The 24,314-nt window shown below is 42.9% G+C and overlaps 1 long non-coding RNA gene across 3 annotated transcripts; it reads right to left on the reverse strand.

Moving 5' to 3' along the window:
• Window positions 1–15,492: 15,492 nt before the first annotated feature.
• Window positions 15,493–17,171, reverse strand: LOC122041294. 3 transcript variants are annotated; one of them, XR_006128949.1, is made up of 5 exons: window positions 16,323–17,171; window positions 16,171–16,243; window positions 15,961–16,056; window positions 15,774–15,883; window positions 15,493–15,555 (listed from the first exon to the last, which is right to left on the reverse strand). It is a non-coding gene; the product is annotated as an uncharacterized LOC122041294 (long non-coding RNA). The 3 variants fall into 3 exon arrangements; XR_006128947.1 differs by having other exon boundaries at window positions 16,171–17,171; XR_006128948.1 differs by having other exon boundaries at window positions 15,774–16,469; window positions 16,587–17,171.
• Between the last annotated feature and the right edge of the window lie 7,143 nt (window positions 17,172–24,314).

The raw sequence follows: 24,314 nt of genomic DNA on the forward strand, positions 1-24,314 counted from the left end.
CATGGAGCCCAAGAACTAAGCGAGAACATAGCCTGTGAAATCAAAGGTGAAGGAGAGCGAAACCCGTGAGCCAAGCGGGAGTGGAATACGAGAACAGAGCGAGAGCATAGCCCATGAAATCGAAGGCGAACGGAAATGAAGCTAATGAACCGAGCGGGTGTAGAGCCTGAGAGATCGAAAGACACAGAGCCCGTGAGCCGAGTGGGCGTGGAGCCGTGAGCCAAGTGGGCGTGGAGCCCGTGAGATCGAAGGGTGAGGAGCCCATGAGATCGAAGGGCGCAGGGCCCATGGGATACTCTGGTCTGAACCAATGGAGATAACTTGACCCTGAAGGAGGAGGTTGAGCCTTGAAGAGGACATACTGATAGAGATACTCTAGTCCTAGTGGTCATACTCTAGTCCGAGAATAGGCTCACTTATAACCAAGTTGGTTGCTCGGGAGTCTGAGTATGAACATGTGGCTTGACTCATATGCAGATTCGTCATCTTGATCTGCCTTGCTTTTTTATTCTGGTCTGGATGCCATCAGTGCGAGGTAGTTGTGATGCCTCAATTTGTCGTTGTCCAATTCTTCCATAGACGACTCGTCCCAAGTCGCTTTGAGCGCCTTCTTTCTTCTGGTTATCTTGGGTTTCTATTTTTGTCTTTGCGTCATTGAATGTTGATTTGATCACCTTTTGTAAGTCCTTCTTTGTGAAGTTGTTCTTCCTTCTAGTGAACATTTTTCAACCATGTTCACTAGTTGTTCTTCTTTGTCTGTTTCTGAGTCAGATTCATTTTCTAACTCAGGCTTGACTTGAGTTCTAATCTTCGTTTCCTTTATTGGACCTGTAAGAAAAGCCACACCTTTCTCAACCTACTTTGAGTTAGTCTATTCATGGAATTCAAGTTCACAAAATAGCTCATCTAATTTTAATTTATTTAAATTTTTTGAAACTTTATAGGTATCTACTATAGATACCCACAGTGTATTTCAAGGAAAGAAATTCAAGGCATACCTGATTACATCCTTGTTCTATGTTTGGTGACCAATTAGGTGAAGTCTGTTGGAACCGAAATGTAGCTAGAAGGGGGGAGGGTGAATAGTTCATCGCAATCTCGTGCTTGTCGTTACTTGCTTCTTGTGATGATGTGCAGCGGAAAATACAAGAAATAACACACTACAACGCTAACACATAGATTTACTTGGTATCCACCTCAAGAATAGGTGACTAGTCAAAGGATTCACACACTCACACACCCTCCACTATGAAAACCCTCCTTTACGGTAACTACTAAAGGCAGAGAAGCCTTACAAGCTCAAAATACAACAATAAGAAAGAAAGAAGCAAAATACAAGTGAATCTTATAAGATTACAATAAAACCCTAGCTTCTTCTTATTCTTGTTGTAACTCGCCTCTTGACTTGGACATGCCTCCAATAATCTTCAAGATCTGGCGGTGAGAGTGGAGAAAATCGCCCTAAGCTGTAGCTGCAGTCGTGTGTCGAAGAGGATCGAAGAACTACTAAGAAAAACACTCGCCAACGTCTTTATCTGCCCCAATGGTTGAATCTCAATCGATTAGATTACTCCCAATCGATTGGGGAGGCTTTGGATCGATTGGCCGATCGATACAAAGCGCCTCTGTGCTCTCTGGAATCGCCCTGAATCGATTGCCCGATCGATTCAAGGCTTCTCGAGCGATTTCCAGTGCTCCAATCGATCGGCCGATCGATTGGAGGTTTCAATCAATCAACTGATCGATTCAAAAGCTTACTGTTCGCTCAGAAATTCTTTCAATCAATTGACCAATTGATTGGGGAAGTTTTGATCGATTACCCAATCGATCCAGAGCTTTTCTACACAAACTTACGTCAACCAATTGATTAACCAATCGATTAAACCCCCCCCCAATTGATTTTCCAATCAATTGAAACCTAGAAAACTGTGTAGAGCTTAAAATTAGCTTCGTTTCGCATCTGAGATCACCTCATTCCGATATCCTAGTCAAAAGTTATGGCCTTCGGAAGTTTACTATGTCCGAACTTCCTAGTTTCATGCCAACTCCCTATTGGACTTACGACCGCTAAGAGTTCGGTCAACTTTTGACCCATCTGGACTTTCTCTTTGCCAACTTTTCGTTGGACTTCTAATCACCAAGTATGGTCCTCCGTGACCCACTTAGATTTACCGTCTCATGCCAAGTGTCCGGTCCTCCATGACCCATTTGGATTTTCACTAGATGTCCTGTCATCCTTGAACCATCTGGATTTTCCGTGCCTGGCTTTACTCACCAGGACTTTAACTTTTGTCTAGCTTCACTCACTAGGACTTTCCCGACTACCTGGCTTTACTCACCAGTACTTCCCAATTGCCTGGCTCCTCACCAGGACTTTCTCCTTTGCCAAGATCACACTTGGACTTTCAATTGCCTGGCTCCTCACTAGGACTTCCCAAATGTTTATCTCCTCACCAGGACTTTCTCCTTTGCCAAGATCACACTTGGACTTTTCAATTTGCCTAACCTCCAGTTAGAACTTCCATACGCGTAACCTCCAATTAGGACTTCCATATGCCTAACCTCCAGTTAGGACTTCAACCACTGTCTAAACTCCAGTTAGGACTTCACCACTGTCTAACCTCCAGTTAGGACTTCCCCAGTCAAGTCTCCTGTCATCCCTGACCTACTTGACTTGTCTTCTTATCAATCTGGTCAACCCTTTGACCATCTCCACAACCGAACGATTACCCTAGCAATCTCCATATATTGTCAAACATCAAAACTCAAATCCTGACTCAAGCTTGACTCGACTCAAGCTTAGTCAAACTGGTCAACCTTGACCAAGGGAAATTGCCCCAACAATCTCCCCCTTTTTGATGTTTGACAATACTCTATGGTAGACTAAATCCCATAGCCTTAACTCCAACTTCCTTAACTCCAACTTCATATCAAGGTTAAATCTCATAGCCTTAACTCCAACTTCATAACAAGGCTAAATCCTATAGCATTAACTCCATGATAAAGCATAATTGAAGGTTTTCTTCATTCTCTCCCTTTCCTAGAGGGCAAACTCCCCCTACTTGGGATGAAGGCCTAACTTAACCTTCCATTCTCCCCCTTGTCACACATCAAAAACTGAAAATAAACTCTTCTCCATAAGAGTGAACCCCATAATGAAGATTGTTAGGACCTTCGGATAGCGGCTAGAGAGGGGGGTGTGAATAGCCGACTTCAAATTATCGTTTCTTCCTACAATTTAGGTTAGCGCAGCGGAAATACAATGTAGAAACGAAAGTGGAGAAGATCAAACCTCAAACACGATGATGTAACGAGATTCGGAGATGATACTCCTACTCCTCGGCATGTCCATAAGGTGGACGAAGCCTATCAATCCATCGGTGGATGAGACCCCAGAAAACCGGCTAATAGAAACTCCTTCTGGGTGGAGAAACCTCGCCACAAACTTCTTGCAACAGCAAGATAGGAGTACAAAGATACAGCACAATACAAAGACAGTAAGAATGTAAAAACACAGCTTGCCTTCTCGTCGACTGGATGAAGCAGCAACTTCACGAAACACCTACAACAGCAGGAACCAGCAGAAGGAAGCTTCCACGAAGCTTCAGGAAAATGAGAGCTCAGCAAAGCTCTGATTGCAGTAAGATCAAAAAGAAAAGAGAGGCTTCTCTATACTGTAGAGGCACTCGACCCCTTTATATCCCTAAACCTGCGAACCTGTGAAGAGGGCAGAAGACACAGCAGAAATCTAGTCGTTGTGACTCAACGGCTAGGCCTCCGATCGGTCAGACTCTCGATCGGTCTTGGGACCGATCAGGACCTATGCTGATCCGTCCCCGGACCGATCAGCACGCTTCACAGAGAGTTGTCTATCGATCGGTCTGTGGACCGATCAGACTCAGTGGATCGGTCCACCGACCGATCCCCTCTTCTCCCGATCTTCTTCATCAGATGATTACCGATCGGTCACCGACGATCGTAATTCACAGAACACATCGTTTGGTTACCGATCGGTCACGCACCGATCACCAACCAACAGACATCGATCGGTCACGGACCGATCCAGTTTAGAGCTCCCCCCTAAACCCTACGGTCCCGAGAACGAGCACGAGCCCTCTCGACCTAGTCCGAGAACGAGCCACCGAGCCCTCTCCGACTCCATCCGGTCCAGAGAACGAGCTACCGAGCCCTCTCGACTTAGTCCGGAGAACGAGCCACCGAGCCCTCTCCGACTTCATCCGGCCCAGAACGAGCTCCCGAGCCCTCTCGACCTAGTCCGAGGACAGCGAGCCCTCTACGTAATCCGGTCAGAACGAGCTCCCGAGCCCTCGCCGCCCTACCCCGGAGAACGAGCTACCGAGCCCTCTCCGCTTCGTTCGGTCCAGAGAACGAGCTCCCGAGCCCTCTCTGACCTAGTCCGGAGAACGAGCTACCGAGCCCTCTCCGCTTCGTTCGGTCCAGAGAACGAGCTCCCGAGCCCTCTCTGACCTAGTCCGGAGAACGAGCTACCGAGCCCTCTCCGACTCCATCCAGTTCAGAGAACGAGCTACCGAGCCCTCTCTGACTTCCCATGCCAAGCTTCCATACTTGGACTTTTCCCCGTGCCAAGCTCCCTGCTTGGACTTTTCCGTGCCAAGTCTCCATACTTGGACTTTTCTCGTGCCAAGCTCCCTGCTTGGACTTTTCACCAGATGTCTGGTCAACCTTGACCTATCTGGATTTCCCTTGCCTGCCTTCACTCACCAGAACTTTCCAACTGCCTGGCTTCACTCACCAGGACTTTCCCTTGCCTGGCTTCACTCACCATGACTTGCACCTGACTTCACTCACCAAGATTTCCCGAATCAGGTCGACTCACCTCGGGTCAACCAGGTCAACCTTGACCAAAGATTGCACCCACAATCTCCCAAGTTTGTATTCTGTCAAACATCATAATACAACTTTTCTACTCTCGTCAAACATCAGAATAGAACTTTTCTATTCTCGTCAAACATCAAAATACAACTCGAGTCAGGTTAACTCGAGTCAGGTCAACCAGGTCAACCTTGACCTAAGGTTGCACCAACAAAGATCACATACTCTTCATTGTCTCTAAAGCTCCCCCTTGAGCTCTACTTCACTTCACAATGCTCATCCTAGAGCAGTCCTTCATTTCACCAATGAAAATCTCATTCATTGTATCCAACGCTCCCCCTTGAGTAGTACTCTTCATTTCAATGCTCATCCAAGAGCATTTTTCACTTTACCAATGAAGGTCCGATCCCCTTCATTAACCCAATGCTCCCCCCTTAAGCAGTAATCTACTCCACAATGCTCATCCGAGAGCATTTATCATCCTAGCAATGAAGATAACCAATCTTTCATTGCTCCCTAATACTCGACCTTGAGTATTAACTCATCACGAAGGTTTAACCCCCTTCCAAGGTCTTTGAAAAGATTTTTATGTTTTCAAAGAGTAACTCCCCCTAAAAACATGGTCAAACTTCTATCATTGCACCAACAATGACTTGGGGTTCCTAAATAATTAGGAAAACCAAAATTTGAAGTTTTGAGGTGCAAAATACAATAATGAAACTAAACCTCAACATAAACTTCACCTAAATCTACATTAACCAAACCATGCTTGCTTTCATTATGAAAACTCCCTCTAAGTGTATGCAAATATACTCCAAAGGGTTAGGAATGGTTAATGACCCTTGAAAATCAAAACTTGAAGTTTTAAGGTTCCAAAAGTCAGAATTGAAACTAAACCTTATCCTAAACTTCACTGTTGTTTCTCTTAACCAATTCATACTTGTTTTCAACAAGAAAACTCCCCTTAAGTGTCTACAAATGTATTCCAAAGGGTTTGGAATGGTTATTGGGACTCGAAGTGACTTAAAGTGCTGAAATCAGGCTTTTTTAGGCCAAAATTAGACTTCCCAATCGATTGAAGTTGAGACTCAATCGATTAAAATCACTTCAATCGATCCATTGATCGATTCCGCAAGCTACTGCTCGTAGAAGTGCCCTCTGAATCATCCACTGATTGATCCAGCCTGGGTCAATCGATCGGTTGATCGATTCACTACCCTTCTGTTCACGGAAAATGGCTTCCCAATCGATCGGCTGATCAATCGAACCCATCCCAATCGATCGGCTGATCAATTGGGTTTCTAATTTCATGAAATTCAATTTCAGCGAAATTCAGAAACTCCCCAAAAATTCTACAAAATTCTAAAAATCATGAAAATTCATGTAGACATTATTTAAGGTATACTTTATCAAGGAAAAATAGTTTTCTATGAAAATACTTCCTATTTTCAAATATTGATACAACTTTGAAAACCCTTGAAAACTTCAATGTTTTCTCTTAGTTTGTGTCTAACTTTTCAATGATGATTACTATCAAAAAATAGTCTTCACCAAGGTTTTCCAAAAGCATTTTAAAAATATTTTCACAACCAATATCCAACCATGTTCTTTGGGCTCAATGCACATGACTTGTACATTAGCTTTCCCAATGATTGGAAGTCACATGACTATGTGCTTTGATGAACCTAAAACTCAACAAGATGCACTAGATCAACATCTTGAGTTTTGTTCATCATCCTAGCATCTCACTTGTATCTAATGTGTACTAAAACACATACAAATCACCTTATGATTCTTTGTGAGATGTATATTTGGTTTTGCCCTAAACTAAGGGATCATGCATATTTATCTAGGCATTATGAAATTTATGATCATCCACCTAGGATATCACTTGGTATCATCCCACTTGTTAGGATATTTACCATTCTTATTAAATGTCTTTTATCCTTAATTATAAGGAAATTAACATAATGCATGATGTGTTATGGCATACATCAAAATGAAAATTTTTCAAAAGAGAGTTTGCTAAACCTACATGATGTATGTATGACATGACATGGTATTTTTATATTTTTCATAATAAAGCATAAATGCAAAATATGATGTCATGGCACATGATGGGCAAACAATCATGGTAAATTATCATAAATAAAATACCTAGATTATCTATTTAAGTATCATTAAACCTTAGCTAACTCAAAATTAACCCTAGATTGCCCTCATTTCATCAAGAAAATGTCAAAACTCAACTTGACATTTCTTTAACTCTTGTTTAATTTGTGCCAATTAAAATTAAGCATATTCCTCAAATTATAGCACAATTACTCTTCCCAAAAGAGTAATCATTTTAACCTTAAGGGCCAGATTTCCTTTAATTCCTTAAGAGCATACCAAAATCTCAACTTGGTAGTTCTTATGATTTTCCCAATTGTGCCAATTTAGATTTTAAGCAAATTCCTCAAATTTTTGGCACATTTTACTCCTTTTAAGAGTAAATGAATAATCCACTTCATTTTTTTTAAAGGTTAATAACAACCTCGAAAATGCTCACCGAGTGTCAACTTCATCAAAATTGGGTTTACTACCCTTCATATTTGAGTTGACACTCTCTAACTCATCTAAGGGATAGAGAAAATGCTCCTAGGAATCCAAAATATATTGGTGCTCCTTGGATGCTCTAGGTATTCACTAGGGATAACTTCCCTAGATACTTTCCTAAGGACCTTTCTAGGCTTCTTAGAAGCCTTAGTCACTTCCACTAGGTCACTTTTAGGGTTAACTTTCCTTGTAACCTATTTTGTGACTTTATTTGGCCTTTTGGAGCCTTAGTCATCTTTATTAGGTCAACTCTAGTAATGGCCTCCCTTGTGACCTTCTTTATGACTTTGTTAGACTTCTTGAAGGTCTTAGTCACATTGGTCTTAGTCACATTGGTCTTGCCAAAAGTACTTTTAGGGATTCCTTCCCTTGTATCTTTGACTTGACCTCTAAATCTAGGGTTGGTCCCATAGCTATATGGAACTCTATGAAAGGAAGTCACATCCTTCTTGGCTTTAGGTTTGTATCCTAAACCTCTATAGCCATTGGAAGGCTCTTGTATAGCTCTCCCTAGAGTTTGCTCATTTTGACCCTTAAGTATATTTTTCATTCTTGTTAGAGGCCTCTCTAAGTTATCAAGTCTTGACCTCAAGACTTGGTTTTTCGTCATTAAATCCATAGGTTTGGATTTTTCTTAACCCCTAGGAGCATTTCTATTCTTAGGCATATATCTAGAGTCCTTGGTGTTATTACCTAAGTTGTTATTTACCTTCCTAACCTTAGGTGTGATAAATCTAGCATGAGGAGGAATATATTTATCCTTACTTCTATAATTCCTCTTAATCTCATGGCAATTAGCATTTAAATGATGTACCTTATTTCTAACATGCTCTTTACCATTTCTAAAAGGAATTGCGTCATTAAATGTTACCTTGGGTTTGCTCTTAAAAGCTCCTCCTAGACTTGTGCTTCCTCCTCTAACTTTGATTGACCTCTTCCCCTTTGGATATTGACTTCGATAATGTCCATTTTGATTACACAAGAAACACACAATGTGTTCCTTGCTCTTCTTTGTTGTGGGGATTGTCTCCTTGGGCTTCTCCTTGCCCTTAGGTACTACTCGGCTCTTCTTTTTGGCCAACTTGGGACAATTGCTCTTGTAGTGCCCATGCTCCCTACACTCAAAGCAAATGATATAATTTTTATTATTTACAATTGAATTTTCTATACCTTTGCTTGTAGGGATGATGCTTGATTCTCTATTTGATTTTTCTTGCAATGTAGAGATGGCATCATCTTCTATTTCTTCCTTTTCACTTGAGGATGTGGACTCTTCCACTTCTTCATCTCTTGAGGATGTGGAAGATCTCTCCACTTCCACCTCTTCCTTCTCTTTCTCTTCCTCCTCTCCCTTTTCCTCCTCGAATGTTGACCTCTTGTCAACATCGGATTGGTCCTTCTCTTCTTGGACCAATGAGCCCTTCTCCTTGGGTTCTTCCACTCCTTGGATTTTTGTAGGGTCTTCATAATAGGCAATGATCTTTTTCCAAAGATCACTTACATTTGTGTTTTCACCTACACTCAACAAAATATTAGAAGGTAGTAAATTATGCAATATTCTCGTTACCTCCTTGTCCGCTTCCGATTACTCTCGTTGCTCTTCGGTCCAATACCGAGGTCGGAGGCGTTTACCCTTCTTGTCCATTGGTGCTTCAAATGGGTCACTCAAGATAACCTATTGGTTCCAATCCATTTGGAACCATGTCTCCAACCGCTTCCTCCAATAATTGAAGTCTTCTTTATCATACGGAGGTGGAATTCAGATATCCCATCTGAGCGGTCCTTCGGACTCCATCTTCTTCTTCCTCTAGCTTCTTGTTCTCTTGGCGGTTAGTCCGTAGAAGAGCGACCTCGCTCTGATACCAATTGTTGGGATCAAAATGTAGTTAGAGGGGGGTGAATAGCTCATCGCGATCTCGTGCTTGTCGTTGCTTGCTTCTTGTGATGATGTGCAGCGGAAAATACAAGAAACAACACACTACAACGCTAATACGTAGATTTACTTGGTATCCACCTCAAGAAGAGGTGACTAGTCAAAGGATTCACACACTCACACACCCTCCACTATGAAAATCCTCCTTTATGGTAACTACCAAAGGTGTAGAAGCCTTACAAGCTCACAATATAACAATAAGAAAGAAAGAAGCAAAATACAAGTGAATCTTACAAGATTACAATAAAACCCTAGCTTCTTCTTCTTGTTGTTGTAACTCGCCTCTTGACTTAGACGTGCCTCTAAGAACCTTCAAAATCTGGCGGTGAGAGTGGAGAAAATCACCCTAAGCTGTAGCTGCAGTCGTGTGTCGAAGAGGATCGAAGAACTACTGAGAAAAACGCTCGCCAACATCTTTATCTGCGCCAACGATCAAATCCCAATCGATTGGATTGTTCCCAATCGATTGGGGAGGCTTTGGATCGATCGGTCGATCGATCCAGAGCGCCTCTATGCTCTCTAGAATCGCCCTGATCGATTCAAGGCTTCTCGATTTCCAGCGCTCCAATCGATCGGCCGATCGATTGGAGGTTTCAATCGATCAACTGATCAATTCAGAAGCTTACTGTTTCACTCATAAACTCTCCCAATCGATTGAGGAAGTTTTGATCGATTACCCAATCGATCCAGAGCTTTTCTGCACAAACTCGCGTCAACCAATCAATTGACCAATCGATTGAACCCCCCAATTGATTGGCCAATCGATTGAAACCTAGAAAAATGTGTAGAGCTTGAAATTAGCTTCATTTCACATCTGAGATCACCTCATTCCGATATCCTAGTCAAAAGTTATGGCCTTCAGAAGTTTACTACGTCCGAACTTCCTAGTTCCATGCCAACTCCCTATTGGACTTACGACCGCGAAGAGTTCGGTCAACTTTTGACCCATCTGGACTTTCTCTTTGCCAACTTTTCGTTGGACTTCTAATCACCAAGTATGGTCCTCCGTGACCCACTTAGATTTACCGTCTCATGCCAAGTGTCCGGTCCTCCATGACCCACTTGGACTTTCACTAGATGTCCTGTCATCCTTGAACCATCTGGATTTTTCGTGCCTGGCTTCACTCACTAGGACTTTAACTTCTGCCTAGCTTCACTCATTAGAACTTTCCCGACTGCCTGACTTCACTCACCAGGACTTTCCATCTACCTGGCTTCTCACTAGGACTTCCCAATTGCCTGGCTTCTCATCAGGACTTTCTCCTTTGCCAAGATCACACTTGGACTTTCAGTTATCTGGCTCCTCACCAGGACTTCCCAAATGTCTGGCTCCTCACCAGGACTTTCTCCTTTGCCAAGATCACACTTGGACTTTTCAATTTGCCTAACCTCCAGTAGGACTTCCATACGCCTAACCTCTAGTTAGGACTTCCACCACTGCCTAAACTCCAGTTAGGACTTCACCACTGCCTAACCTCCAGTTAGGACTTCCCCAGTCAAGTCTCCTATTATCCCTGACCTACTTGACTTGTCTTCTTATCAACCTGGTCAACCCTTTGACCATCTCCATAACCGAACGATTGCCCTAGCAATCTCCATATATTGTCAAACATCAAAACTCAAGCTTGATTCGACTCAAGCTTGACTCGACTCAAACTTAGTCAAACTGGTCAACCTTGACTTTGCCCCAACAAAGTCTGTTCAGAATGTCCTTGATTCTTGCATGTAGCTGAGTAGCTATTTCTTTATTCTACATTTTAATATTAAATAAACTATTTAAAAGTAAATCTCTCTTGGTTACCTTTGCATCATTTGTGTCTTCGTGCAACTCGATTAACTTATCCCAAAGTTCCTCTACATTCTTGAATGGTCCGACCCGGTTGAGTTCTTCCCTTGTCAGTCTACATTGAAGAATGTTTACAGCCTTGTTGTCAAGTTGTTCCTTTTTCTTCATTTCTGTGTTCCAGTTCTCCGAGTTGAGGGGTATTTTAGTTACTTCATCGATTGGCTCCTTGTACCCTTGTAAAATAGAGAACCATTGATCGATGTCGGTTTTCAAATAGACCTCCATCCTCTTCTTCAAGTAGGAGAAGTCGTCTCCGTTGTATAATGGTGGATGAGCAGTGTTGTAGCCCTTGCTTTATGCCATTTAAAAAAGGATTCTTGCATAAACAGAAAAAACTAGAAAGAAGTACCAAGACTTGGTCTTGGATTAATAGGTGGAAGAAAAATTAAAAAAATATAGAGCTCAAGTGGTGTTGCACCAACTTCGAACAAAAATTGAGATAAAGGAAAATTTATCTGAAAGGGTAATCATACCAGTTTAGATATAATTGAAAATCATAAAATCGAAAACGAATAAGAAAAAGCCCCTGTCTTGATTGGTGGTTGTACCAATTCAGAGTAAACCTGCTCTAATACCACTTATAGGATCATTACGTACGTGAGAGAGGAGGTGAATCACGTGGCTTTAAAAACTTATCTTTTTTTCTTTTGAAATCAAAGTATGCAACTGAAAAGACAAAAAGAGACAAAGAGGAAAACAAGAACATAAGTGATTTTATTTGATTCAGAGCCTTCGGTGACTCCTACTCCAAGACCTAGGTCCTTCAGACCTATCGATGGGTAATCTATTAAATCCTCTTCTAGAACCACCAGAAGAGTGATTGAATACAAAGAACGAAATAGGAAAGTGTAACAATCCTACACTTTCCTTTTGTAAATATGCAAAGTAAGTACAAATTTAAAACTAGTTACCAACACTTGAAGTTGTAGAGTCTGAATGGGCTTGTATGTTGGTGTAGTCTATCGACAGCAGTCAAATGTCCTCGGAGCAGTTGTGCGGCGACAGAGCATAGTTGAAGTAATAGAAGAGTCGTTGAAGCTCCTAAATGAATTGTGTAGAAGCTGCTGGTCGAAGGCTGCTTTTATAGCCTCATCCGGGCACTTAGAGTGTCTTAACATGGCGTGCTCTCGTCAAAACTTCATCCGAGAAGTTTATCCATGTCTGAGCGCTCGGACCACCTTCGAGCGCTTCGACTGCTGACATGGATTGGCCAACCAATGTGTGACAACGCAGCTTGAAGATGGCATTTAGCTAGCCCAAGCGCCTAGAGCAACTCCGGACGCTCGGACCACTTAGGCGCCTACAATGCTGCTTGGGTGCTCCTTTGATGTCCTTGATCCGGGCGCCTGGAGGTATCTATTCAAGATTAGGATCTAATCAAGGTCTCAGTTTAGGGATCTAAAATGGACTTAAATTGGACCTACGCTTAAAGTCCCTAATTAGGGCTTGTTTTCACTGGAACACTCTCCTCCGGTGACTTATATTACTTATCATATAGAATCGCTTGACTCTACCTTGGTCCACCAGGTCTTCCCACCAGTTGTTAGGTCCACGGATCTAATTAGATTTCGTCTAGCTGTCAAGTCCCACAAACCTAGATGGACTTCCCACCATATATCAGGTCACTTCTTAACCTATCTGGATTTCTACACCAACTATCAGGTCCTCTAGACCTAACTGAATTTTAGCGTAGTGTCAGACCAATCAAGTCCTGTACACTTTGGTAGAAAGGTTAGATTATAATACATCTAATTTTAGTCCATTTGTCATTCATTAAAACTTGAGTTAGATCATTAGTGTTAACTGTACCAACATAATGACAATTTTATTCTTGATGCAAAGGTTACTACACTGGTGAAACAATTGCTCTGTTAACCATTTTCCATATCTTGTTTATGCTCTTATCAATCATATAGATTATTCTTAGAAAACATTATAATGTTTCATGTTTCTAAAACCAAATATGTCATAATGTTGAAATGACATTTCTGATTAAATTTTTTTTCATTATGCCTTTTGATTGTTTTTATGTTTATCGGAGTACTGTTTTAGAATAAGCAAATATGTTTGCTCTCTGCATCTGTAATTCTTTAATTTGTTTGGCTTATTTTGCTGCACAGAGTATGCCTACACCCTTAAGGTGGACAAGAAGACTAATATTTACAGTTTTAAAGTTGTTCTTCTGGAACTGGTTACCGGAAGAAAGTTTGTTGGTGAATTAGGAGATGAAGTGGACATTGTGCAATGGGTTAAGAAGATCAAGCTCTGAAAAGGAAGATGTGTAGAGAATTTTGTTTTTTTAACTTAGTTGCAGGAAATTGTGCAATGTTTTCTATATAGCTAGAATTTTACTTTTTGTAATTATGGATGATGTCGCTAAATTGTTGGATCTTACAATCGTACGATAGCTGATACATTGACACAAATTTTTAGATCCTACTAAATTGTAGGATGATGTCACTAAATTCTTAGAAAATTTTTTTTTTTGTTATTGATAGAGCAAGGTCGAGGAAGGTTGTTATGTGCTATCTTAAAGAGGATGATTCATCAACACAAGCTTAGCAACTGCAAAACTGAAGTATCTCTACTATCAAAATGCTAAGTCATAAGATTTTATGATAGGTTTTAAAAGTCGCACAATCGATGGAGCAAGGCCAACAAATATAGCAATATGATACAAGTCATCACATTTTGTTACATGAAACATTGCCATAAAGTTCATAATCTAAAGACATGATTAACTTTTCTTAAATTAAAAGTTTTGTAAGTTTGTATATGTCACGCCCCAGAGGAGTCCCTGTCCGAAGAAATTTCGGCAGCACCTCCCCTGTACGGGTGACAATCTGAAGCATTTCTACAGGCATAATATACATCAGCCACAGGCGGCTGGAATATACACACAACCACGCAGTTATATATATATCATCAGCCTACACGGCTGAAACAAAAATCCAAAACAAAACATAAAAACCATACAAAATCAAATAAAACACTGCTAGCCGGCTAGGCTTACACCACACAACCAAAACAACACTCCGAACACAAAACTGGAACACAAAGCTAAGTACACAAATACATATACCAAAAATAACAATAAACAAAAGCAGAAACAGGTCTTCTGATGTGACGTAGGGACTGGCAACCATGATACTCCAAGCGTCTCCATAAATAACCTAGTACCTGAAAAAGATAGTGTCCACGGGGGTGAGTTCAACAACTCAGCAGATACCTAGTTGGCATGTATAGTAAACTATAACAAATAGTAATAACTATGGAGTACAGTCTCCTGAACAAAAGAAGGTGATGCATAATAGAAAAGGATGAAGAGTAATCAGACTCACCAGGCCACCTATCGAGTAATCAGTTGTCACGAGTGTCATAAACTCATGCACCAAACATACGATCCATCCAAACGCAAAGATATAAGGCAAAGAAACACAAGCAAAATGATAAATGTGATGATGCCAACGATGCGTCACCCCGACTCACCATCTCACACACAACGGTGAGACCGAGTGGGTGACAACCGTGCACTCTACCATCACCATACCCGATGAGTGACTGAGTGGACGGAATGCTGTCGAGTACTCTGACCCCAAATCATAAACGGGGAGCTCAACGCCTCATCTCCTAGACACGACGACGGGAGGTATCTCTCGCCGACTACCACCGAGTCACATAACCAACGGAGCCAAACAGAGTCCACCGTCTGCCGGCTACACTGCTACACTAAATGCCAGCCGAGCCAAACAGGGAACTGTCACGGCCACCACCAGCGGAGCACTAACAGAGCAAAACTGCACACACTGTCGATATACCACTAACCCACGAGTGGTGGTGTGTGCGCAGTACATGAATCGGCGATGTGCTCAACCATAGTGAGCCGATAATCACGCAAAGATGCAATCATGACGCATGACACTAAGCATAAATAAACCGATCAAGATAACCATATCCATATACATAAAATGAGTATCATAATATCGACGGTCAAATACGAAAATCTAAAGTACATAGGTCGATAGGATATCAAAACCTAGGTCCCGAACATAACAAGCATGGTATTACTATATATATATATATATATATATATATATAATCATGTGGGTACTAGCATAAAATGCATATCAGGTGAGCAAACAAGCATGTTACAGGTATCCAAAAGTGACATACCGAAACAATGACAAACATAATTATTACTAAAAGCTATGACCTACTAGACATATCAACAAGACATATCAAAAAGAAAAGTCAAGGTACTCGCCTCTAATGTAGACCGAGGAAAACAATCTCCACGTCAAAGTGCTCGTCTCGAACCAGAGTCCTGTAATATATGATAGCCAGATTTAGCTAATTACCTATAAATAAATTAGCTAAATCAAATCCTCGAGAAGCTAACATAACTCCAAATCGATCCAATTATAAACCTTAATTGGATTATCTAACTCCTCAATCAACTTAAACTAATCCATACGAATTAGAACTTGCAATAAGCATAATCCATCACATCCACCTAACCTAAACCAAATCATAAGAACTCACCCAAATCCAGGATGGTCGCCGATGGCTCACGGTCAAAGAGTTTCCCTGCCCAAAATAGAATGACCGGTGCTGTGGATCGCCAGTGAACAATGCTGGCCAAGCTACAAAGGCTGGTAGACAAATAATCACAACCTCCAACTATAAATTAAACTCGCATCCCTACCAAATTTGATACCATACTTCTTACCTCAATTCTCATTCGTTCTCGTTGCTGGAATCAAAGAGTTGCTGCCCAATAGGGCTATTCATTGCTAAAAGGTGGCTGCCGGAAAACGGGTGGCTGCTGGAAAAATAACCACAAATTCCATATCACAGAACGAAACAACTCATAACTAGGAACAAATTTACACTGTCCGGATCAAGAACCAAAGATCAAAAATCAACAACCCAAACTTACCTCAAATCACAACCTTGTTACAGCTGGTGGAATATGACCCAAGGAGTTCACCGCTGAAGCTGAATCGCCGGAACTGTGAATCACCCGAAATTAGTATTAACCGAAGTTATACTAACCAAACAAGCATAAAATCTGATATGAACCATATATACCAAATTCTGTGCCGACGGTCCCTTCCTCTCTAAGGATCAGCAGCCAATCGTTGCTGGCAATGTCTCCGATCTAACCGCCGACAGAAATCATGGCCTACTGTCGTCGCCAGACAAAAGATGGCGACTTGGATCGGAAAGAGGCCTCAGCTGTTAGGGCAAAGAGAAGGCGTCAGTAATCTCACACGGTGGTGCTTCTACTGATCTAGAGATGGAAGAGAGAACAAAACTCTATAGCTTTGCGAGCACAAAATGAAGATCACCGACCTCTTGCAAGGGTCCTCGGCTTCCGACACTAATGAACTAGGGCACGAGAGGTGAGACTAGGGTTAAGGATTCCACATTAAGGCATGCTCAAGAAGAGTTGCTGGATCTACACCGGTGCTAGGGCACGAGGAAGACAGGGCACGGGGAAGACAGCGCCACACCGGCGTTGTTCTGGAAGGTGACTCCCTAGTGGCGCTCAGGCTGAAGAAATCACAGTGGGTGCTAGGGCACAGGTGCGCCGGCAGTGGATAGGCGCTGCTCCGTTCGCCTCAGGTGGCGACGGCGCCTAGATGCGGCTCGGGAAAGAGCAGATGAAGAGGCCGGTGCTAGGTATGAGGAGGGAAATCGGCTCGGGAGGAAAAATGGGAAGGGGAAGGGAGATCCTCGGCTGGATCGGGAGAGAACAGGAGGAGGATCGAGAAGAAGGAAGAGAGATCGGTGAGGGAGAAGTAGGGAACCGCACGGTAGGGGAAATGGGGAAAAAGAAATAAAGAAAAATAAAAGGAAAATAAAAAGGAAAATCAACATTTCCTCACTTAAATGGGGTAGCCTAAACAGCCTTTTCTAGACCCCGTTTTTATCCCCGTAAACTCATCCATACGATCTCCGAAAAATTCCGGAAAAATTTCTAAAAATTCCGGAAAACTCCCTTATCATTATTCGTCATTTTTTCGATATTTTACATTCTCCCCCACTAATAAAAATTTAGTCCCCAAATTTCATTATCTGCCATCAGCAATTACTAATAACAGGCAAAAAGTATAAATGTTGAACGGTAAATTAAATCTCAAGTGAAAAGATGGGGGTATCGAGCTCGTATAGTATCCTCGAGCTCCCAAGTAGCCTCCTCATCCGAATGATGCTGCCATCCGACTTTAACCAGCCGGATAGTCTTGTTCCACAACTAACGCTCTTTCCGGTCCAGAATCCGTATCGGAATCTCCTCATAGGTGATGTCAGGCTATACAGAACTAAGATATCGGTCAACACAAATGTCTAGTCGAATATATACCTCCTCAGCATAGACACATGAAATACGTCGTAACACCTGCCAAAGCTGGTGGTAGCGCCGAACGATAAGCTACCGCTCCAACCCTCTCCAAGATCAGGAAAGGTCCAAAGTATCGCGGAGCTAGCTTACCTCTGAGGTCAAATCTCTTCACCCCTTTCGTGGGTGAAACTCGCAGAAATACATGATCGCCTGCAGAGAACTCTAAGAGTCTCCTTCTCCGGTCTGCATAACTCTTCTGGCGGTCCTGCGCCTCTGACATCTTCCGTCTGATAGTACGAACCAACTCTGTATCCAGCTGAGCTCTACGAGGTCCCAATAACTGGGCCTCCCCAATCTCATCCCAGAGGGTGGGTGTCCGACAAGGCCTACCATACAACGCTTCAAACGGTGCCATCTGGAAAGCCGAATGAAAGCTGTTATTATAGGCGAACTTTATCAATGGCAGATGGTCCTCCCAACTGCCTTCAAAATCCAATACACAAAACCTCAGCAAGTCCTCTAGAGTCTGAATGGCCCGCTCTAACTGTCCATCTGTCTGCGGATGGAAAGTTGTACTGAAACAGAGCTGTGTGCCCAAGGCCTGCTACAGACTCTGTCACAAACGAGACGCGAACCGGGGCCTCTATCCGAAATAATAGTCACTGGAACATCACGTGATCTGATGATCCCCCGGCAAAATAGATCTACCAATCGATCCAGGAAATTCGTCTTCCAGATCGCTAACGAGTGCGCGGATTTGGGTTAAATAAATCAACAATTACCCAAATCGCATCATAGCCTCGTCGTGTCCTAGGCAGACTCACCACAAAGTCCATGGTAATGTGTTCCCATTTCCACTCGGAAATAGGAATCCGCTGAAGTAATCCGACAGTCTCTGTTCATTCTTCGTCTGCTAACAAACAAGACATCTAGCTACAAAATCCGCGATGTCTTCCTTCATGTCATTCCACCAATAGAAACACCTCAAATCTTGGTACATACGGGTACCACCTAGGTGAACAGCAAATCATGAGCGATGAGCCTCTGGAGGTAACTCCTATAAGACCGGATGAGACTGAAGTACGCATAATCTGCCTTGGAAGTGTATAACACCCTCCTCGTCTCGTGTGAACTCTGATCGCCCGGAAGCTATCCGTCAGAACAACCGCAACATCGATCAAGAGCTCAGGGCTCTTGATCCCGTCCCGATCGACGATCGAGCAACCATGGTAACCAGAGTAACCTGCTCTGTCTCCTACCCCTCAAGGCCCAACTCGTAGAAATCTCAGATCAAGTCTCGACCACAACTCTATGGTAAGCTAAAGTCCTTCGACTTCGCTATGCATTTAAGAACTACATTAGCTCTCCCCGGTGATAGCTAATGGTACAATCAAAACTTTAGGAATTCCATCCATCTCTTCTATCGGAGATAAGGTTCCTTCTAAGTAAAACAGATATGAGACTCTATGGTCCATGAGAATCTCAAATGTAATGCTCAGATAATGCCGCCAAATCTTCAAGGCAAAAATAACGGCGACTCGCCTGCAGATCATGTGGGTAGATCTTCTCACGCCCTTCAACCACGAAAAGCATAGAGACTACCATATCGCTTCAGCATCGTAATACCAAACCCCGAATAGATCGCGCTGCAGAGGACATATCCGCTATCTGTAAGGTAAAAATTTAAAATCGAGCCGACACTAGTCTCCGCTCAGCCCTGTGGTCGGTCTTATCATCCTCACCAGTGAACTCACGCCTTTCCGTGTCAGCGTGTCGACATAGCTATCCGAGAGAAACCCTCAACGTATCTCCGGAAATATCGAGCCAAACAGAGGAAGTCATGAGCTTCTCAGATAGACTGCTCACCTCAACCAGAATAACCTCTATCTCTGGAACCACTGTGATACTCCCATCACGACCGGTGTCTCAAAACATCTCACAAAAGACAATCAAAATACGCACCATCGATCTTCACATATAGATGTTTCCGCCAAAACATCTCTAGAACTACGCGAAGATAGTGTAGGTGACTCCTCGGATCCAAATAGATCACAAGATCGCCAACAAAACAACGGAAACCGATCCAAACATCCTAGGATACCCAAATCATCGAGTCCACGCTAACATCTAGGGCACCGCAAGCCATAATGGTAAAACTAAGACACATAATGTCCGTATCACGGATATTCCTAACCGTAAGATCCTCAACAATAAATAGATCCGATCACCAACGATATAAATCACCAAAGAATAGATCCTCCAGCGAGAGCAACGCCCACCGCTGGTGCACTTCCGAGGTCAAGGTCGACTTAGTCGACTGCCGCGAAACCTCGGTCATGGTTTCGATGTTCGACAACACAGAAGACACGTAGATACGGACAATGCAGTGCAGCTTGTCGACGCGGAGAGATACCGATCGTGGTCCGATCAGTCGATTTAAGAAGAGTGCAAGTCAAGGTCGACCGGACACTGATGGAAGTCCTAACTGGATGTTAGGCGTCTGGAAGTCCCAGTAAACAGAAGGAAAGTCTGGTGAGTGAAACCAGGCCTGGAAGTCCCGTGAGTGAAACCAGCCTGAAAGTCTGTGAGTGAAGCGGCTGGAAAGTCCCGTGAGTGAAGCCAGCAATGGAAATTCGTGAGTAAAGCGGTGAAAATCCTAGTGAGTGAAGCTAGTGAAAGTCAAATCCGTGAGTGAAGCCAGGGGAAAGACCTAGTGAGTGAAGCTAGCGAGTTGAAGCCAGGCGGATGGAAAGTCCCGTGAGTGAAGCAAGGTGAAAGTCCCGTGAGTAGCCAGGCATTGGAAAGTCCCGTGAGTGAAGGGAAAATCCAGATAGTCAAGGGGTTTGGACATCCAGTGAAAAGTCCTGAATGGCACGAGAAAAGTCCAAGTACGGAGACTTCAGGGAAAAGTCCAAGCAGGAGCTTGGCACCGGAGAAGTCCAAGTATGGAAGCTCGCATGGGAAGTCGAGAGGGCTCGTGGCTGAGCTCCCAGAGCTCTGAGCTCAGAAGCTGCACCGCCTCCTGACCAGGTTGCAGAGGGCCTTGAGCCTGCCTCCGGACCTGGACGGAGCCTGAGAGGGCTCGAGCTCCCAGCTCAGAGTCCATGAGCCCGAGAGCTCGACAGCTCGGCACCGCCTCCTGACCAGGCCGAGAGGGCTCTGTAGCCTGCCTCCGGACCGGACGGAGCCTGAGAGGGCCCAGCTCGTAGCTCCAAGAGTTCAGAGCTCATTCTCCTGACCGACGAAGCCGAGAGGGCTCAGCTCGTTCTCCTGACTAGGTCGAGAGGGCTTGAGCTCTACTACCGATCGGTCCCGCGACCGATCAAGAACCAAATGTAACGCTTCGGATTATCCGATCGGTCCGAGACCGATCGTAAAGCAAACAGAAGAAGAAGAGAAGGTCGATCGGTCCAGTGGACCGATCAGATTTTCCCTGACCGATCGTGACATAGCCCGATCGGTCCAGTTAGCCCGATCGGTCCCAAGACCGATCGAACACTCGACCGATCAGAGTGTGCTCGATCGGCCAGTGCCCCAGCCGTTGCGACAACGCTAGTTTACGGTGTCTTCTTCGCAGGATATATATCGAGGTCTAGGGCCTCTACAAAAACAGTTCTTGCTCTTCCTCCTAACTGCAATTTGAGCTTTGCTGAGCTCTCGGTTTGCTGAAGCTTCGCGTGAGCTTCGTGCTGGTTTTCTAGCTGCTGGAGCCGTGAAGCTGCTGCTTCATCAACGGACTCCGACGAGAAGGCAAGCAAGTGTGTTTACAATTTCTATTGTTCTTGTTTGTTTCCTCCATTGTTGTACTCCTCTGTTTTGCTGTTGCAAAGACTTTGTGGTGAGGTTTCTCCACCTAGAAGGAGTTCATATTAGCCGGTTATCCGGGGTTTCATCCACCGACGGATTGATAGGCTTCGTCCACCTTACGGACACGCCGAGGAGTAGGAGTTTCATCTCCGAACCTCGTTACATCGCTGCGTCTAAGGTTTGATCTTTTCATTCTCTTTTCCATTATTGTATTTCCGCTGCGCTAACTTGATTTGTAGAAAGAAGCGCGAATTTGGGGTCGGCTATTCACACCCCCCCTCTCTAGCCGCAATCCATCGATCCTAACATCCACAACACGAAATACCACATATATGGGAGCAACGCTCTACCACAAGAAATCCTCCTTATGTGGGAGTAACACTCCACTACAAATAATCCGAAATATGTATCTGCAATAAATATGGGAGAATACTCCGCTACAAGCGATCCGCAATATGTGGGAGCAACGCTCCACCACAATAATCCATAACATAAGTAGGAGCAACGCTCCACCACAAACAATATATAAGTGCCCAAAGCACCTAACTATCCAGCTAGAGACTGCACGAGATCTCTCTACCACAGATCACTGTGGGTAGCCTAGGGTATAATCACCTAGTAAGCAATCAAATTCATAGTCAACTCTATCATCATCCTAGTGGGTCGGTCACCCACTAATAGGAGAATTAGTTGACAGGGTAATACAACAAATATCATAATGTAGACATTTCACCTCCTGCATTCAATATAGGTAGAATCATCATGCTGCTACCAACAATACACCTGGCACACATGCATACACAACATATGTATGATCGACATAATCCTCCAATTAATACACACCAAAGATTCTCACAACATAGGTATAAATCATCGTAACACCTCCAACAATGCATACCGAAACCATGTGCATATATCAACCTAAGTATAATCATCAATACACCTCCAATAATACTCACAACACATACCAATTGAGTATAATCACTTAATACTTCCAATAGAGTCTAATAGATCCAAGTGTATCCATAAATCAAATATAATCCACAAAATACCTCGAATCTTACACCGAACACATCTGCACATAGCACATCTCTGATTAAATCGTCAAGATGCATCAAGCAAAATACCTAAACTCATGTACACATCCCACAACATAGATTAAATTGACGAGATACTTTCCCTAATACATTCAGATACATACTCCGAACTACATAGCTATGACCCACAAGGAACCTACAAACCATAACAGAACATATATACATATACTACTTGCAAATGGACAGTCAACCACAGGATTCCTATAACACATAACAATCATAATATACATGCAACCTAAACATGCAAAATCAGTATACTAGCTCAATCAAAGAGACCAACCCTATGCTACCAACACTCATGGGTTACGGGTATACCTAAACAAAAATCCTGCATATGTATCAAGCAGAAATACATCAATCATAGACAGCCCAAAATAAAGCAGCCTAATCATCCAGTAACAACCCTGCTCTAGGTTCAACGGAACTAGTAGCGGACAAAAGAGATATACACGCCATGGTATAACATTGCAAGTCAATGTTGTACCCTACTAAGACTATATCTAATGGGGAAAATTTTAACATCATAAATCCAAATGTACTCTCCAAGTTATACTCTAGTAACGATTGTATCTCCTAAGTGTTAAAATCTTCATGGAATAGGATATATTGGTCCTCTAAAACTGGTCGAGCCGACAACGATATACAATTATTTCAGTCCTTTCCACGTCAGTACAAGTCATGCACTTAAATGTGCTATAGATACATAACTAAGCACAAATAACCCACAAATGATCCTCCACAATCATAAAGATATATCGATCTATGACAACCCAAGTCGACAAACGTAAATCAGTCTTCTACCGACCGATCCAACATGAGTAAATAAATATTTACTGATGAAATTTACTAAAATAAAACGGTATACAACTGGCTAGGGCAACATAAAGATATAGATACTATCCATTACCCAACTAATAATAGCAGAGGCTGGTATGTACCTCAATCCGCTATCCAACTAGTAATAACAGAAACTAAAACTACTAGTGTATGATATGAAAAATCACCAGAAACTGTAATCCCTCAATCTCTATTAAGGTCGATCATCGTCAGTGGCTAACCCCTCACATGTAATATGGCTACAACATCAGACATATACCAGATACAAAGTGTCATAACTATCACAGTCAACAATACATACTCTAACTAAATAGTAGGATAACAGTATACCAACATACCTCCTATAGCTTGGAGATGTCCTGCTGTTGCCAGGTCCCAAAACTCGAAAAGTCACATCAAGAAGACCAAAACAAAAAATCCGAAACACCGGGAAAATAAGACTCGTAAGCCGATCTCTGATACCAAATAAATTGGTATCAGATAAATCTCGAAAATCCAGAACACAAAAATCAAACCGAATATCACCAAACCTTGCTGCTCTAATACCTCGTCCAAGAAATTTGTACCAGACACATCAGTGACAATCCAAAACACATAGCAAATATCGTATACCGAATATACACACAACCACGCAGTTATATATATATCATCAGCCTACACGGCTGAAACAAAACCAATACAGTGGATAAACATAAAATACAAGTCCATACAAAACCAAATAAAACACTGCTAGCCGGCTAGGCTTACACCACACAACCAAAACAACACTCCGAACACAAAACCGAAACACAAAGCTAAGTACACAAATACATATACCAAAAATAACAATAAACAAAGGCAGAGACAGGCCTTCTGATATGACGTGGGGACCGGCAGCCAAGATACTCCAAGCGTTTCCATAAATAACCTAGTACCTGAAAAAGATAGTGTCCACGGGGGTGAGTTCAACAACTCAGCAGATACCTAGTCGATATGATAGTAAACTATAACAAATAG

The sequence above is a fragment of the Zingiber officinale genome, chromosome 2A, assembly GCF_018446385.1.
Source record: "Zingiber officinale cultivar Zhangliang chromosome 2A, Zo_v1.1, whole genome shotgun sequence".
Classification (NCBI taxonomy): Eukaryota; Viridiplantae; Streptophyta; class Magnoliopsida; order Zingiberales; family Zingiberaceae; genus Zingiber; species Zingiber officinale.